Here is a 19,455-nt window from a genome sequence, read left to right on the forward strand (position 1 = left end):
GGCTGCTTCCGTAATTTGGCTGTTGTAGATAATGCTGCTACAAATGTAGGAGTTTGTGTATTGCTTTGAATTAGTGTTTTGTATTTTTTGTGTAACTAGTAGTGTGATTGCTGGATCATAGGATAGTTCTATTTCTAACTTTCTGAGGACCCTCTATACTGTCTTTCACAATGGCTGCACCAGTTTACACTCCCACCAACAGCGCATGGGTTCATTTTTCACTGCATTTTCAACAACACCTACTGTTTCTTGCATGTTTTATTTTAGCCACTTTCCAGGTGTGAGGTCATATCTCACTGTGGTTTTGATTTGTGTTTCCCTGATGATGAGTGCTGTTGAACATCTTCACATGTGTCTTGTGGCCATCTGTAAGTCTTCTTTGGAGAAATATTTGTTCATGTCATCTGCCCATTTTTAATTGTATTACTTGTTTTTTTGGTGTTGAGTTGTATAAGATCTTTATGTATTTTGTATACTAACCCTTTATCAGATATGTCATTTGCAAATATCTTCTCATTCAGTAGGTTGTCTTTTTTGGTTTTATTGATTGTTTCTTTTGCTATCCAGAAGCTTTTTATTTTGCTGTGGTCCCAATAGTTTTTTGTTTTGTTTGTTTTGTTTTGTTTTTTGCTTTTATTTCCCTTGCCTCAGAAGACATATCTAGAAAGATGTTGCTATGACTAATGACAGAGAAATTACTGCCTGTGCTCTCCTCTAGGATTTTTATGGTTTTAGGTCTCATACTTAGGTCTTTAATCCATTTTGAGTTTATTTTTGTGTATGGTGTAGGAAGTGGTCCAGTTTCATTCTTCTGTGTGTAGCTGTCCAGTTTTCCCAACATTTGTTGAAGAGACTAATAATACACAAATAGTTTTTGAGAAGTGTCCTAAAGTAACATATGTAGCCCAGGCAGGATGCTATGGGACCAAGGCAACATGTAACCTACTGAAGTATGCCTGAGTAGGACCAGCCAAAAACTACTCCCTTAGCTACACTTATTCGTGTTAGCACCATTTTTCTTTTTTAATTAATAACAACTAGAGACAAAAGGTCTACTGTGGACACGTTATTTTTTTTCTAAAAAACTGTATAATGAGGACCTACCTAAATGCAGCACTCATTCTCAACAACTTGTTTGCTGTTTTTGGAAACTCCTAAATTAAAAACTATCCCCAAATATATGTATTATTAAAAATAATGGCAACAAACACATGCCATACTGTGCTATTCCTGTACTGGCGGCAGACATCATAAATTAATCATGACACTCTTTCCAATGAACCTTGAGATTGCTCAGAAACCTTCACAACTCAGATCTTTGGGCAGCCACGACTAATCAATCTGAATTATCATAAAAATGGAAATTTCTTCCTGGCCCCTTTTATAGATGTTTGGCCTAGGTAGCTAGAATCTGACTCTTTCAATGAAGAATATCATGCCGCAAACAATAAAACATGGTAAAATCTCATAATGAAGCTTATGTCTTATTTATATTGCCACTTTTTACATTAGGCATAGGCATAGGGTTCTTCATGATTGGCCCCACTCAATATTATCTCTCCAGCTTCCATGAGTAGTGCTCCTCTCTTTCCATCACGTTCTCAAGCAAAGTATTTCAAGTCCTCTTAACTTACCATACTCTTAATTCTTTGACTTTATGTACACATCTTCCTCTCATTGTAGGTTTTTTATTTTATTTTATTTTATTTATTTTATTTTATTATTTTATTTTTTTATTTCAGCGCTACTCACCATCACTACCACCACTACCTGTGAGGGTCTTCTTATGGAAATATTAACTTGATGACCAACTGGTCAGATGTCATGAGCCTCTAGCAGATAGTATCTTTCGTCCCTCAGCCTCATGGTCATCATTCCTATTCAGCGTCTCTACTCCTGAGGCTAGCAGCCTATCGACTACATCTGCCAGAAACCCTTGCCACCTGGCTTCTTTGTATTTACACTATGAGGAGGCACTAATGGGAGTCTGAAAAGTGGAGGGAAGAGAAAGCATGTATGTCTCATCTTTTGGTGGCACCTCCAGCAGTGGGAGCAACTGTGTTGGCTAGAATGTGTGTGATCCTGCACTCCTTCTTAGGCAGCTAGATTCCAAGAGCATCCACATCAGTAGTGCAGCAATGATAGACTCTAATAATACTGTTTATCTTTTCTTTTTCTTCTTCAGAATTAAAGATAGTCTTATTAGTTCTCTGTAGTTATTAACTTGTGAACTTCTTGGGTTTTGTCTCTTCAAACTTCTGACACTTTTGTAAACAGTTAACTATTTCAGATTCTTTATTTTGAAGTCAGAGAGGATTCTATTTTTCTAATGCAGAGTATGAAGAACACGCAGAAAGACTATTACTTATGAGTTCTCTTCAAGGGGCTCCAAGAAGCTGAAATCATTGTTCTGAATCATACCCTGGAAGCAAACCCCATCAGGTTCTCTCTTGGGCTTTACCATCATTTAAACTCTAAGCTCTTGATAATTCTCTAGAACAGGGGCAGCAAACATTTATTTGTAAAGAATTAGATAGCAGGGGCAGCCCCAGTGGCGCAGCGGTTTGGTGCTGCCTCCAGCCTGGGATGTGATCCTGGAGACCAAGGATCGAGTCCCACATCAGGCTCCCTGCATGGAGCCTGCTTCTCCCTCTGCCTGTGTCTCTGCCTCTCTCTCTATCTCTGTGTCTATGAATAAATAAATAAAATCTTAAAAAAAAAAAAGAATCAGATAGCAAACATTGTGGATCATGCAATCTGTATGTAAGTACTCTGCTATCACAGCATGAAAGCATCCAAAGATAATACATAAACAAGTGGGCATGATTGTGTTCCAATAAAACTTTACTTACCCAAATTTGGCCACCAGTGGTAGTTTGTTGACTTTTGCTCTAGAAAGTTGAAAATACAAGAAGAAAGGGTAAAACTGATTATCACTGAAAGGAGATGATCATTCATTTCAATCATACTTTGTTATTCATTTATTCACTTTTCATTTATTTTTTCCGTTATTTATTGATGCTGCTCTAGGTAACTGGGATAAAATGGAGATTAATATATGCACATTTCTAAAAGGAATATTTAATTTGATAGATTAAAGCACAAGAAAATCTAATTTTCAGTAAGTCTGGAAATGTCCCTCAAACTCTAAATGCCAAGACTTTTCCTGTTAACTTTTTGCCAGTCGTAGGCACGCTGCCACCTGCCTTTGTGTGATCCTGTCATGACTGTAACTTCTACTTAAGAAAAAGTCTCTCTTTCATGAAATGAAAGGATATTCATTACGCAGATGAGTATTAGCTTTCCAATCCAAATGCAAGGCTTTAATCAACCCTGAGAAACACTTAAAACACACAGAGCCTCTAAATTGCATTATCCTCTGGAAAACTATATCCACTCCCCCATACAGAAAACAATTCCCTTGTTCTTATCATGGAAGAAACAAAAGATACCAACAGAATGCTTTCATGTATCCCCTAAATAATGCCTATAATTAAATGTACCATGTGTGTGATCGAATAAAATTTCATTTGCTTTCCAGCTTCTTCTGAATAACACCATGATTTAAAAGATCAAAGCAATAGGCTATTTTGAGTCTTTGAGATGTTTTTTTTTCAAGTACTAGCATTAATCTATCAAGAACAAAAATATCCTCCTCTATTCTGAAAAATAGCAATAGTAACCAGAGTCTCTCCAAATTCACATCAAATTTAATGTTCAATTCAAAATTTTGTTTAGAATTCGTTTTCCTTCTATCACAACATGGAGTTATTTCCAGAATTTAAGTTCTTTTATCTTTTCCCACATTTTTTTTTACTTTTTATTAGAAACAATTTCAAGGAGGAGGGGCAAGATGGCGGAAGAGTAGGGTCCCCAAATCACCTGTCTCCACCAAATTACCTAGAAAACCTTCAAATTATCCTGAAAATCTATGAATTCGGCCTGAGAATTAGAGGGAACACCTGGAATGCTACAGTGAGAAGAGTTTGCGCTTCTATCAAGGTAGGAAGACGGGGAAAAGAAATAAAGAAACAAAAGGCCTCCAAGGGGGAGGGGCCCCGCGAGGAGCCGGGCTGAGGCCGGGGCGAGTGTCCCCAGGACAGGAGAGCCCCGTCCCAGAGGAGCAGGAGCTGCACCGACCTTCCCGGGGGAAAGGGGCCCGCAGGGAGGTGGAGCAGGACCCAGGAGGGCGAGGATGCCCTCGGGCTCCCGGGGACACTAACAGGCACCTGCGCCCCGGGAGAGTGCGCCGAGCTCCCTAAGGGCTGCAGCGCCACGGCGGGACCCGGAGCAGCTCGGGGGGGCTCGGGGACGACTCCGCGGAGGGGGCTGCGGGGTAGGAGCGCGAATCCAACAGCGCAGACCAGAGCCCAGGGCGCCGGGACACAGCCCATGATCCGGCCTCCCCCCGGGACAGGCAGAGGCTGGGAGGGCCCAGGACAGCGAGGACGCTCCTGCCCCAGCTGAGCAGATCAGCGGCCCCGCCCTGGAGCCTCCAGGCCCTGCAGACGGAGAGCTCTGAAGCTACTGCGGGGGCTGACTCCAGGGCTGCAGAGCTGGCCCCGCCACTAGGGCTGTTGCTTCTGGGGCCTCACGGGGTAAACAACCCCCACTGAGCCCTGCACCAGGCAGGGGCACAGCAGCTCCCCCAAGTGCTAACACCTGAAAATCAGCACAACAGGCCCCTCCCCCAGAAGACCAGCTAGACGGACAAGTTCCAGGGGAAGTCAAGGGACTTAAAGTACACAGAATCAGAAGATACTCCCCCGTGGTTCTTTTTTGTTGTTGTTGTTGTTGTTGTTTGTTTTGTTTTGCTTTTCGATTTGTTTCCTTCCCCCACTCCCCTTTTTTCTCCTTTCTTTCTTTTTCTTTCTCTTTTTCTTCTTTTTTTCGTTTTTTTCTTCCTTTTTTTCTCTTTCTCTTTTCTTTCCTTCTTTCTCTCCTCTCTTTTTCTCCTTTTTCCCAATACAACTTGTTTTTGGCCACTCTGCCCTGAGCAAAATGACTAGAAGGAAAACCTCACCTCAAAAGAAAGAATCAGAAACAGTCCTCTCTCCCACAGAGTTACACAATCTGGATTACAATTCAATGTCAGAAAGCCAATTCAGAAGCATTATTATACAGCTACTGGTGGCTCTAGAAAAAAGCATAAAGGACTCAAGAGACTTCATGACTGCAGAATTTAGAGCTAATCAGGCAGAAATTAAAAATCAATTGAATGAGATGCAATCCAAACTAGAAGTCCCAACGACGAGGGTTAACGAGGTGGAAGAACGAGTGAGTGACATAGAAGACAAGTTGATAGCAAAGAGAGAAACTGAGGAAAAAAGAGACAAACAATTAAAAGACCATGAAGATAGATTAAGGGAAATAAACGACAGCCTGAGAAAGAAAAACTTACCTTTAATTGGTGTTCCTGAGGGCGCCGAAAGGGACAGAGGGCCAGAATATGTATTTGAACAAATCATAGCTGAAAACTTTCCTAATCTGGGAAGGGAAACAGGCATTCAGATCCAGGAAATAGAGAGATCCCCCCCTAAAATCAATAAAAACCGTTCAACACCTCGACATTTAATAGTGAAGCTTGCAAATTCCAAAGATAAAGAGAAGATCCTTAAAGCAGCAAGAGACAAGAAATCCCTGACTTTTATGGGGAGGAGTATTAGGGTAACAGCAGACCTCTCCACAGAGACCTGGCAGGCCAGAAAGGGCTGGCAGGATATATTCAGGGTCCTAAATGAGAAGACCATGCAACCAAGAATACTTTATCCAGCAAGGCTCTCGTTCAAAATGGAAGGAGAGATAAAGAGCTTCCAAGACAGGCAGCAACTAAAAGAATATGTGACCTCCAAACCAGCTCTGCAAGAAATTTTAAGGGGGACTCTTAAAATTCCCCTTTAAGAAGGAGTTCAGTGGAATATTCCACAAAAACAAAGACTGAATAGATATCATAATGACACTAAACTCATATCTCTCAATAGTAACTCTGAACGTGAACGGGCTTAATGACCCCATCAAAAGGCACAGGGTTTCAGACTGGATAAAAAGGCAGGACCCATCTATTTGCTGTCTACAAGAGACTCATTTTAGACAGAAGGACACCTACAACCTGAAAATAAAAGGTTGGAGAACCATTTACCATTCAAATGGTCCTCAAAAGAAAGCAGGGGTAGCCATCCTTATATCAGATAAACTAAAATTTACCCTGAAGACTGTAGTGAGAGATGAAGAGGGACACTATATCATACTTAAAGGATCTATCCAACAAGAGGACTTAACAATCCTCAATATATATGCCCTGAATGTGGGAGCTGCTAAATATTTAAACCAATTAATAACCAAAGTGAAGAAATACTTAGATAATAATACACTTACTTGGTGACTTCAATCTAGCTCTTTCTACCCTCGATAGGTCTTCTAAGCACAACATCTCCAAAGAAACGAGAGCTTTAAATGATACACTGGACCAGATGGATTTCACAGATATCTACAGAACTTTACATCCAAACTCAACTGAATACACATTCTTCTCAAGTGCACATGGAACTTTCTCCAGAATAGACCACATATTGGGTCACAAATCGGGTCTGAACCGATACCAAAAGATTGGGATTGTCCCCTGCATGTTCTCAGACCATAATGCCTTGAAATTAGAACTAAATCACAACAAGAAGTTTGGAAGGACCTCAAACACGTGGAGGTTAAGGACCATCCTGCTAAAAGATGAAAGGGTCAACCAGGAAATTAAGGAAGAATTAAAAAGATTCATGGAAACTAATGAGAATGAAGATACAACCGTTCAAAATCTTTGGGATGCAGCAAAAGCAGTCCTAAGGGGGAAATACATCGCAATACAAGCATCCATTCAAAAACTGGAAAGAACTCAAATACAAAAGCTAACCTTACACATAAAGGAGCTAGAGAAAAAACAGCAAATAGATCCTACAGCCAGGAGAAGGAGGGAGTTAATAAAGATTCGAGCAGAACTCAACGAAATCGAGACCAGAAGAACTGTGGAACAGATCAACAGAACCAGGAGTTGGTCCTTTGAAAGAATTAATAAGATAGATAAACCATTAGCCAGCCTTATTAAAAAGAAGAGAGAGAAGACTCAAATTAATAAAATCATGAATGAGAAAGGAGAGATCACTACCAACACCAAGGAAATACAAACGATTTTAAAAACATATTATGAACAGCTATACTCCAATAAATTAGGCAATCTAGAAGAAATGGACGCATTCCTGGAAAGCCACAAACTACCAAAACTGGAACAGGAAGAAATAGAAAACCTGAACAGGCCAATAACCAGGGAGGAAATTGAAGCAGTCATCAAAAACCTCCCAAGACACAAGAGTCCAGGGCCAGATGGCTTCCCAGGGGAATTTTATCAAACGTTTAAAGAAGAAACCATACCTATTCTCCTAAAGCTGTTTGGAAAGATACAAAGAGATGGAGTACTTCCAAATTCGTTCTATGAGGCCAGCATCACCTTAATTCCAAAACCAGACAAAGACCCCACCAAAAAGGAGAATTACAGACCAATATCCCTGATGAACATGGATGCAAAAATTCTCAACAAGATACTGGCCAATAGGATCCAACAGTACATTAAGAAAATTTTTTTTTTAAATTTTTATTTATTTATGATAGTCACAGAGAGAGAGAGAGAGAGAGAGAGAGAGGCAGAGCCACAGGCAGAGGGAGAAGCAGGCTCCATGCACCGGGAACCCGACGTGGGATTCGATCCATGGTCTCCAGGATCGCGCCCTGGGCCAAAGGCAGGCGCCAAACCGCTGCGCCACCCAGGGATCCCACATTAAGAAAATTATTCACCATGACCAAGTAGGATTTATCCCCGGGACACAAGGATGGTTCAACACCTGTAAAACAATCAATGTGATTCATCATATCAGCAAGAGAAAAACCAAGAACCATATGATCCTCTCATTGGATGCAGAGAAAGCATTTGACAAAATACAGCATCCATTTCTGATCAAAACTCTTCAAAGTGTAGGGATAGAGGGAACATTCCTCAACATCTTAAAAGCCATCTATGAAAAGCCCACAGCAAATATCATTCTCAATGGGGAAGCACTGGGAGCCTTTCCCCTAAGATCAGGAACAAGACAGGGATGTCCACTCTCACCACTGCTATTCAACAGAGTACTGGAAGTCCTAGCCTCAGCAATCAGACAACAAAGGACATTAAAGGCAATCGAATTGGCAAAGAAGAAGTCAAACTCTCCCTCTTCGCTGATGACATGATACTCTACATAGAAAACCCAAAAATCTCCACCCCAATATTGCTAGAACTCATATAGCAATTCAGTAGCGTGGCAGGATACAAAATCAATGCCCAGAAATCAGTGGCATTTCTATACACTAACAATGAGACTGAAGAAAGAGAAATTAAGGAGTCAATCCCATTTACAATTGCACCCAAAAGCATAAGATACCTAGGAATAAACCTAACCAAAGATGTAAAGGATCTATACCCTCAAAACTATAGAACACTTCTGAAAGAAATTGAGGAAGACACAAAGAGATGGAAAAATATTCCATGCTCATGGATTGGCAGAATTAATATTGTGAAAATGTCAATGTTACCCAGGGCAATATACACGTTTAATGCAATCCCTATCAAAATACCATGGACTTTCTTCAGAGAGTTAGAACAAATTATATTAAGATTTGTGTGGAATCAGAAAAGACCCCGAATAGCCAGGGGAATTTTACAAAAGAAAACCATATCTGGGGGCATCACAATGCCAGATTTCAGGTTGTACTACAAAGCTGTGGTCATCAAGACAGTGTGGTACTGGCACAAAAACAGACACATAGATCAATGGAACAGAATAGAGAACCCAGAAGTGGACCCTCAACTTTATGGTCAACTAATATTCGATAAAGGGGGAAAGACTATCCATTGGAAGAAAGACAGTCTCTTCAATAAATGGTGCTGGGAAAATTGGACATTCACATGCAGAAGAATGAAACTAGATCACTCTCTTGCACCATACACAAAGATAAACTCAAAATGGATGAAAGATCTAAATGTGAGACAAGAGTCCATCAAAATCCTAGAGAAGAACACAGGCAACACCCTTTTTGAACTCGGCCACAGTAACTTCTTGCAAGATACATCCACGAAGGCAAAAGAAACAAAAGCAAAAATGAACTATTGGGACTTCATCAAGATAAGAAGCTTTTGCACAGCAAAGGATACAGTCAACAAAACTAAAAGACAACCTACAGAATGGGAGAAGATATTTGCAAATGACGTGTCAGATAAAGGGCTAGTTTCCAAGATGTATAAAGAACTTATTAAACTCAACACCAAAGAAACAAACAATCCAATCATGAAATGGGCAAAAGACATGAACAGAAATCTCACAGAGGAAGACATAGACATGGCCAACATGCATATGAGAAAATGCTCTGCATCACTTGCCATCAGGGAAATACAAATCAAGATCACAATGAGATACCACCTCACACCAGTGAGAATGGGGTAAATTAACAAGGCAGGAAACGACAAATGTTGGAGAGGATGTGGAGAAAAGGGAACCCTCTTACACTGTTGGTGGGAATGTGAAATTGTGCAGCCACTCTGGAAAACTGTGTGGAGGTTCCTCAAAGAGTTAAAAATAGACCTGCCCTACGACCCAGCAATTGCACTGTTGGGGATTTACCCCAAAGATATAGATGCAGTGAAATGTCGGGACACCTGCACCCCGATGTTTATAGCAGCAATGGCCACAATAGCCAAACTGTGGAAGGAGCCTCGGTGTCCAACGAAAGATGAATGGATAAAGAAGATGTGGTTTATGTATACAATGGAATATTACTCAGCCATTAGAAATGACAAATACCCACCATTTGCTTCGTCGTGGATGGAACTGGAGGGTATTATGCTGAGTGAAGTAAGTCAATTGGAGAAGGACAAACATTATATGTTCTCATTCATTTGAGAAATATAAATAATAGTGAAAGGGAATATAAGGGAAGGGAGAAGAAATGTGTGGGAAATATCAGAAAGGGAGACATAACGTAAAGACTGCTAACTCTGGGAAACGAACTAGGGTGGTAGAAGGGGAGGAGGGCGGGGGGTGGGATGAATGGGTGACGGGCACTGGGGGTTATTCTGTATGTTGGTAAATTGAACACCAATACAAAATAAATTAAAAAAAAAAGAAACAATTTCAAGACTAAAAAAAAATGTTATAACATTAATTCAGAGAATTGTTCTCTTTCCATTTACCCAGATACTGCACCTTGAAGTTTCACCAATGGTCCCAATAATCTTTATGGCAAAAAGATCAAATCCAATATCACATATTGCTACAAAGTTGCCATGTTTCTCTGATCTCCTTGAACCTAAATCCTTTCCTCAGTCTTATCTCAATTTTCATGACCTTGACACTTTTGCAGATTATAGACCAACTATTTTATAAATACCTCTCCACTCTACTTTGTCCAACATTTGCCTGTGATTTGATTAAGGTTATGTATTTGGGGTCAGAATATCACAGCAGTAATTCTGTATTCTCATTGCTTGCATCCAGTGGCATATCAGAACAATTTTTCCCATTACTGGTAGTACGAAATTTTATCACTTGGCATTGGCCAGTTTTCTTTGCTCTACAGTTACTTTTCTCATCTTTGCATTTAATAGATACCCTGTGAGGAAATTCTTGAGACAATGCAAAAATCCCATTTCACATCCCATTTCCATCCTTTAGTTTTATCATCTACTAATGTCTCTTACCCAAGTCAGTTCTTCTATGATGACTACCCAATGATTAACTCCAACATTGCATCTATATTTTGACATTATTATAACACAAAGCCTTCTTCCCTCTCCATTAACTTATTTGCTTATGAGACATGAAGACATGTGGATTCCTGTTTTATGAAATGAGCTATGATATTTTAGTTATCATTATTTATGTTGGTGTGCAAATTGTCCAAGATTGGCCAACCCCTTCAAAAAAATTAGGTAACTAGTTTTAAAGTCACACAGTTGATAAATGCTGGGACTGGGAATAAAAAATAGGTTTCTCATCACATTGATTTTTAAGCAATATTTAGGCTTTTTATAACAATACAAGAAACATTTCATGCCCTTGTGAATATTCAGAATCAAACATTCTGCATTATCTGTTCCTTCATTTATAGGATAGTTAGAATTTTGTTAGGTGAACAAAGACTATTGTTTCAAATCACATATCATTTGTAGGAACTGTATGTTTGTGTACCACTTACTGTTGATTCATATGTGGAAGCCCTAACCCTCCATGTGATGGCATTTGTGTGGTGGTGGGGCCTTTGGGAGGTAATTAGGTTTAAATGATGTCATTAAGGCAGAATCCCCATGGTGGGACTGGTGTCATTATGAGCAAAAGAAGAGGGATCAGAGCTCACGTGCTCACTGTCCTTCTCTCATGTGAGGATACAGTGAGAAGATGGTTATTTGTAAACCAGGAAGGTATTCTCACCAGGCACCAGATCTGTGGGCATCTTGTTCTTGGACTTCCATCCTCCAAAACTATGAAAAAGTATACACCTGGGGTTTGAGCCACTCTGTCCATGGGTATTTTGTGATAGCAGCACATGCTAAGACTATTTTAACAAAATTAACAGTGGCATAATAGATATAACAAAATTACATTTAGGGGCACCTGGGTGGCTCAGTGGTTGAGTGTCTGCCTTTGACTCAGGTCGTAATCCCAAGGTCCAAGGATTGAGTTCCATATCAGATTCCCCATAGGGAGCCTGCTTCTCCCTCTGCTGTGTCTCTGCCTCTCTCTGTGTATCACTCATGAATAAATAAATAAATATTTAAAAAATTAAATTTAGATAATGAAAAAGCACCAGTATTGGTATAAAAATCATGAAGAAATGCCATATACATTTTCTAAAGCAATGACCACATCTCATGATGTAGCTCTTAGAAGTTTACAAAATGTTTTCCTGCATGTGATCTTACTTTAGGAGGATAGAAATTGACAAATTTTGTATATTTTCCTTACAGCTTAGGAATTCTAGGTTTTCATGAAGAAGATCTCCATCTCCAATCACATGTCTCCTGCCTATGTTGGGCAGGAGTAGTCTAAGTAGTCCTTAGAAATAGGAGGACTTCTTTCAGCATTATTCTTTTCTGCTACCATTTATAAATGAAATCCAACCTGCACTCACTAAAAGTTAAATTGCTATTTTGGACAACTGCACCAGAGTGAACCATCCCATGGAAAGTTGGGAGACACTAGACCTCATTACAGGAGATTACAAGAAGACTCTGTGTGTTTGCTGCTGGCTCTGGTTTCCAGTTCATTAGGTTGGCACAGTCGTCATGTCCCACATATCTGTATACACAGCTCCTGTTGGTGGTCAAAAGTGTCAGATTTCTTCTTCAGTGACAACATAGGCAATTGAAGGCTTTGGTCAGTGGTCACCACTCTGAGGTCTTACTAAAAGACAAAAACTGAAAGAGCACAATCTGGAATCACACAAACCTGGGTTCAAATCCCAACTCTGTCACTTCCTATCCTGCTGTCTTGGGTGAGTTACGTCATCAATCTGAGTTTTATTTTTCTTACTGCCATTTGAAAATGTGGACAATACAGGAAGTAGTTATATTATATATGGAATGTGAAATGATTCATACTTATAAGACACTAGAAAACCAAGATAGTGTTCTCTCTAGACCTCCAAGTATGTGAAATCTCTGGCCCAGCATGCTGTGTATGATGGAATACTGGAATATCTAGGATTAAGATTATTATAGATAGTCAAATGGTTTAAGAATCCAGAGAAAAGAGAGGCACCTGGGTGACTGCTTAACTGACAGTCAGTTAAGCATCTGACTTCAGCTCAGGTCATGATCTAAGGGTCCTGGGCTTGAGCCCTGAATCTGGCTCTGTGCTCATCAGGGAGCCTGCTTGTCCCTCTCTGTCTTCTGCTTATGCTCTCTCTCTCTCTCAAATAAATAAATAAAATAAAGAAAGAAGAAAGAAGAAAGAAGAAAGAAAAGAAAGAAAGAAAGAAAGAAAGAAAGAAAGAAAAGAGAGAGAAAAGAAAAGAAGAAAAGAAGAAAGAAGAAAAGAAAAGAAAAGAAAAGAAAAGAAAAGAAAAGAAAAGAAAAGAAAAGAAAAGAAAAGAAAAGAAAAGAAAAGAAAGAAAAGAATCCAGAGAAAGAAGGCCTGGGTTGACAAGAGAATGTTTCCCAAAGGTGAGAGTGGTTCCCATGGGCCTTCTGACTGGGTGGGGCTTGGGTGACTGTGAATAAGGAGTGGGAAAAATGGTGGAACATTCTAGGTATTTTCAGATTCATTTAAATGGCAATTAAACAACAATTTGATTATCTACTAAGTGACAATAATTGCATTGACACTTTAAATATGAAATTAAATAAGACAAGTTCTGTTTGTTTTCTAGGCTGCCATAACAAAGTGCCAGAAACCAGGTAGCTTAAAGAGAAATTTATTCTCTCACGGCTCTGGAGGCTGGGAGTCCGAAATCAAGATGTATGCAAAGCTTTTTCTCTCTGAAGGCTTTAGGGGAGAACCCTTCCTGTGTCTTTCTAGTTTCTGGTGGTGGCTGGCAACCTTTGGTATTCCTTGGCTTGTGGCTGCATCTCTCCAGTCTCTGCCTCCATTGTCACATGTCTATCTTTTCCTTGTGTGTCTCTGCCTCTGTGTCTCTCTTCCTCTTATAAGGACATCTGTTATATTGTATTTACATCTGCTTTACTTCAGCATGCATGACTTCATCTCAACTCATCTTAAATGCATTTGTGAAAACCTTACTCCCTAAGGTCACCTCCACAGGTACAAGTTTTAGGATTTCAACGTACCTTTTGGGGGGACATGATTCAAGGCATAGTAAGTGGACTCCTAAGTTCATAGTGGGAGACACAAATATGGAAAAAAGACATAATTCCAATATCATTTGAAATGTGCTATGTTAGACATTTGTTCTGGGTGGTCTTAAACAATGTAAGAAGAGTGTTTAATAAGACAGTGGTTGGAGAGGATTGTCAGAGAGACTTTCTATTATCAGTATGTGCTAAACTCTGAAGATGAGCTCCAGTCTCAGATAAAGAAGTGGAGAAAGCTAAAGGAATGGTAACAGTAAAGTTAGGGAGGCATGGACTACTTTGGTGTGGAAAAACTATAAGCAAAAGTTCAATATTGATAGAGTAGTGGGGATCAGAGAGAAAAAAGAAGATAAAGCTAGGGATCTAGGTTAAGCTAAAACATAGAGGGCCTGGGCTTATGTTAGGAAGTTGAGACTTTCATTTGGTTTTGCATCACTCCTTTACTAAGCACCTACTGGAATAGTGTACACCACAGTGTGGTCAGGTCATTGGTTGAGGTCAATGGTGTATAATTGCTCTAATGATAATAACTGCAACAGGCAAGCTTGTAAATTCACATTACTGTGTGTGAAAAATATAAGTGAAAAACAAAGTACTACCAAAAGCAAGAGTTTTGGAATCATGGATTCAAAACTGAACTCCTAGCTCATGCAAGCTTGTCAAGATTGTTTGGAAAATTCATGGTGGAGATTCTGATGCTTGGATACTCCTTGACATGGAAGACCAAGAAAAAAAAGGCTTTGTAGCATCCTGAATCTTCATGTCAAACATACTTGTAAATATTTAAGTTACAAGCTGTAATAGTAATTTTTATTAGCACTAATTATATTGTTAAAAATGAGATAGATATGACAGTCTGTCATTTCAACCAATGAATTCCCAGAAGTGTTTCCAGAGCTATACAATATGCAGCCTTTATTCCTCCCTCCAGCCCAGTACACTTTCTTCACAGGGGCAAGGAAGCATTCCAGAGATGGGCTAATTACTAGCATTTCATAAAAATCTTCTTCTAAACAAAACTTACTTTCCCTTTGCTACCAACTGCTGGCTTCCTGTAGTGTGTCAATTGCAAATAGAGGAGGCCCTAAGGACTATGAGGGCCATGAGTAGTCACTGAGCAAAGCAGGCTATTTGAGGTACATTCCTTTCTTCTGAGTTTTCTGTTAGGAAAGGGTAACTCTGCTTTCCTATAGCAGATTCTCAGGCCCCTATGAGAGCTTGAAAAGGAGACTATGAAGGGCCTGGAGCTAAGGAAGGACTAGTGGGTACTTGATGTGCTCAAGTCCATGTCCCCAAGCACTACTTAGAAAGGTCCTTATTTTTGGCCTCATGCCCTTCTCCAGTTTCATTTCCACTGAAGAGTAGCCTGAACTTGGTGACCTTTTCCATTAACAGTTGTGGCTAAAATTAAAATCACAGAGTCCTGGTGAAGAATGAGCCCAAGCCCTTTCTAAAGACACACTTAGCCATCCTGATAATCATCTCCTACCAAGAAGGGAAGGAAAGAGAAATTCCCTTAAATAGGATGTGCATCTGGAAGGGAAACAAGGAAGTTTGCACAAACTCCAACAGAAGATGCAGGATCTAGGGACACCGGGATAGTTCAGTGGTTGAGTGCCTGCCTTTGGCTCAGGTCATGATCCCGGTCCCAGGATCGAGTCCCACATCAGGCTCCCTGCAGGGAGTCTGCTTCTCCCTCTGCCTGTGCCTCTGACTCTCTCTCTCTCTCTCTGTGTCTCTTGTGAATAAATAAATAAAATCTTAAAAAAAAAATAAAGAAGATGCAGTATCCAAAAATGAATAAGCTCTGTTCTCCAGGAGCTTGAACTCCAGTGAGAGATCTGAGACTCACATAATGGATCCCATTATGAAGCATTCTATTACAAAGTGACTTAAAGAAATGATTAAAGATAGTTATAATAATAGTAGCTGCTGTTCACATAACTCAGTTTCCTAGCCATTTTTTTTTTTTATGTACATTGTCTTAGTTGACCTTCACTACATCTTAGTGCTTTGTAAAATGGCATAGCCCATTATTTTCCTATTTGGAAATTGAAGAAGCAGAGGCCTAGGTAGACAAAATGCACTGGTGTCTAGAAAGTGTCTAGAAGCAATATAAATCTCTTCATTTCAAAATGCTATGCTATCATCCCCCCCAAAATGCTCTTCTCTGGTAGAGAAAGAAAAGTTGAATTCTGACTAGTAGTATGTAGTGGTAATTTGGTACTGGTTACAAGTAAATCCTGTGGCCTGGATTACAAAATAAAATTTTATGATTTATCTTTCTTCCTCCATCTACAATGTAGGCAGAATATTAAGTAGCACAAGATACATTTTCCAAATGGTTGGGAAGTTAAACCTTTTTTCCATACGCATGTTTATGATTCTTTCTAGTCATCTCTTTCTCAAATGCTTTTCCATTCCCTTTACTCATTGCTTATGCAATTCAAGATAAGTTTGATGCAAGATATTGGGAATCCCCTTTTATCCAGTCAAGAAGCTAAGCCAAAGAAAAGTAATCCTCTTGCTTGGGCAGATTCCAGAATTTTGAAGTAAACATGAAATTCCAAGATGGAAGTAGTTGCCTTTTTAAGATGCTCTTACCCATAATCAAGTGCTATGACTAACTTCCTGGAAATACCTATGAACTCTCTTGCAGAGAGGGCCAGGGACATTTTGTGTCATTTTTCAGCAGGATTGAAAATTCCCTTTTGCTCAGCCCCAGGTAAAAGAGTAAATCCTTTATTCTACAGTGTAGGCCAAGAAATCCCATCAGTCCCACAGTAGGAGAATGTTTGATTTATCGGTTAAATCTACCTCTCCATAGCAAGTGTGTATTACATAATTAGGGATAATTAATTATTTGTTGAAGAAATGGATGTCAAGGAATAAGTACTTTGTTTAATGCTATTTAAACTGCCCACAAATATGAGCCATGAGTCATAGAGTAAGTGGAAATGCCATTCGTGATGCTTCTAATATCTGACTTACATTAGGAAATCAGTCTGACGTAGATGACAGAGGCCAAAAATGGAAGGCACAAATTCAAGCTTGACTCAACTACTGACCTTAACAAAACATCTTATCTTGTCAGGGCCTTGGTTTCCAGTACCAGTGTGGAAGTGGAGTGGAAGGAAACTATTTTCTGGAGTACTCCTATTATATGGCAGGCACTGGATCATACTTTATCTCATTTAATCTCCTCTGCAAACCATCATGAAAGAATTATTGACGCCATATATACTCATAAGGAAACTAGGACAGAATGGATTCAATAACTTCTCCAAGTAATTACTAGTGAAGATAGAGATGACTTTGAACTCTGGTCTTTCTGACTAATGGCTCTTTCTATGACAGTATGTTCTTAAATTTAAGAATGAAATGTTCTCTTAAAAGAATGAAAATTTTTCCAGTCTTGGAATGAAGTGGGAGCCAACAATAAAAAGGACAAAATTATGTTCCTGACTTTGAGGTCTTTTTGCCAAAAGGACAGTTTTCAGTTGAAGATGGAGGGAGAAGGATGTTAAATTTGTAAAATGAATGTCAAACCATTCTACTATTAAACCAGAAAGTATATTTTCAATAAAACCTGTCTTTCCTCATTAGAAAAGTAATAGGTGTTTATTATGGAATCCTTAAGGGGAAATAAGTAAATAGAACAAAATAAGACACTTCCATATTGGATAATATACATTTTGGTATTTTATCATCCTATTTGTGGAGTTAGTAAATTTTTCTAGCCCTTGATATATATCTTTCACTATGAGATTTAATTTATTTGGACTGCATTGATTCAAAATTGCTGATAAACTAGAAACAGGCTAGACTACATATAGCACATAGCAGGAACTGAATAAATGTTTGTTGAATAAATGAATGAATGCATGCCCATTCATTCAAACCAATGGGCATAGTAGCTTGAATGTCCATTGGTTCAAAGCCTATCCCAAGCCACACAATACATAAAAATAAGCCTAAGATTAAGGTTCCTGACTACAAAGAACTTGAATTTTAAAAATTTTAATAGGAAACAGAATATAAAACAAGCTACAAAAAAGATTTAAACATATCATAGTGCAGTAAAAAAAAAAGGAAAAAAAGGTAATTAAAAACTTAGAAATGTTTACTGTGTTCAATATCATGAATATGAAAGACTTAGGCATTTGGATATGAGTTCATGAATCTATTACAATTAACCCTTCCATTCTACTACAGAGATGACTTAGTGTTTATCTATTTAAAGACAGTCTCTTAAGAATGAGAAACAAGGGCAGACTTTGTACAGTCTCCGTGAGTGTCTCTGTATTGAGACTCTCAAGCGATTTTGGTCTCCCTGTTCAATGCTCCCTCTCCTCAGCTGTTAAATGAAGTATTTGAAGGGCATGGGATGTTTCAAGAACATTAGCTTTGAAGCTGGAAGCCTCCTCTTTCTCTAATTCTATTTTGGCTGCTCACTGCATCATGAGGTAAGACATAAGTGAAATTTAGGTGGGCTAGACTGGATCATTGCTTCCAAACTTCAGCAAAATTTAAGCATCATATTCATAATTTTGCCAAACTTGTGTGTCACTCAGGCACCAATTCTGTGGTCTCTCCATACCTGTTATCATGGCATTAGCTAGCTTGCCCTTCACAGCTAATATCTGTACAATCACTGGTTAATGCTTCAGTCATATTTTTCTATTAGATGTTAAGATATACTGTATCCACAATCATTAAATTGGAATGTGTATATGTGATTACTAAAATCACTTTGCTTATTACCAGATATTTACATGATCACACTTCTGGATATAGAGGAATAGATAAAACAGTTAAGAACCACTTTAGGATCAAAAATCTATGCCTAGGTGATCATTAGTGATGATTACTTAAAACCTTCTAAGATTTTAACATTTCTTTATACTTAAGCAGTTTGTTATTATTACTTTTAGTATCATAGAAGAAAAAATGAGGAACCAGATATATCTATATATGTATATATACAATCTATCTACCATTTAGCAGCTTTCTACCTACCAGTCCATATCTTAAACCATTGTGTCTTTTGCCTCTTGCTATTTTAATAGAATACAAAGCCAACTGTGCCATTCACCTCCTTAAAAACCTTCAGGAGGGGTGGTAAAAAGGGAGGTGGGTGGGGGGTGGGGCTGACTGGGTGACGGGCACTGAGGGGGGCATTTGATGGGATGAGCACTGAGTGTTATGCTATATGCTGGCAAATTGAACACCAATAAAAATATATATATATATAAAACCTTTCATGATGCCTTGAAACCTGCAGAGCTCCATGTGACCATCTTAGCACAGTCTTTGAAGTCTTTCAAAATTTCACCTTTTAAACATAGACCTATTTTCCTTCTCATATTTATTAAATTCCTTAAGGGAAAGGCTGGTTCAGAGTTCCCTGACTGTATGCTATCCTTCCAGCCTTTTGCCTTTGTTCATGACATTTTCTACCTACTTCGCCAAGTGAAATCCCACTCATGGTTAAAGGAGTGCCCGTCTGGGGGCTGGTGGGGAGATCTATGTTAAGTTGTATATGGTATATCCACCCTTACTCATTGCTACTT

General features: G+C 39.1%; 1 long non-coding RNA gene across 2 annotated transcripts in view; it reads right to left on the reverse strand.

The window, feature by feature from the left end:
• The window catches only part of LOC111098449, a 95,784-nt gene that overhangs the window by 14,711 nt on the left and 61,618 nt on the right, over window positions 1–19,455 (reverse strand). For both annotated transcript variants that reach the window (XR_005368309.1, XR_005368310.1), the window contains exon 3: window positions 2,853–2,891. This is a non-coding gene — a long non-coding RNA (uncharacterized LOC111098449). The remainder of the gene's footprint in view (window positions 1–2,852; window positions 2,892–19,455) is intronic.

The sequence above is a fragment of the Canis lupus genome, chromosome 13 (assembly GCF_011100685.1).
Source record: "Canis lupus familiaris isolate Mischka breed German Shepherd chromosome 13, alternate assembly UU_Cfam_GSD_1.0, whole genome shotgun sequence".
NCBI classification, from domain to species: Eukaryota; Metazoa; Chordata; class Mammalia; order Carnivora; family Canidae; genus Canis; species Canis lupus.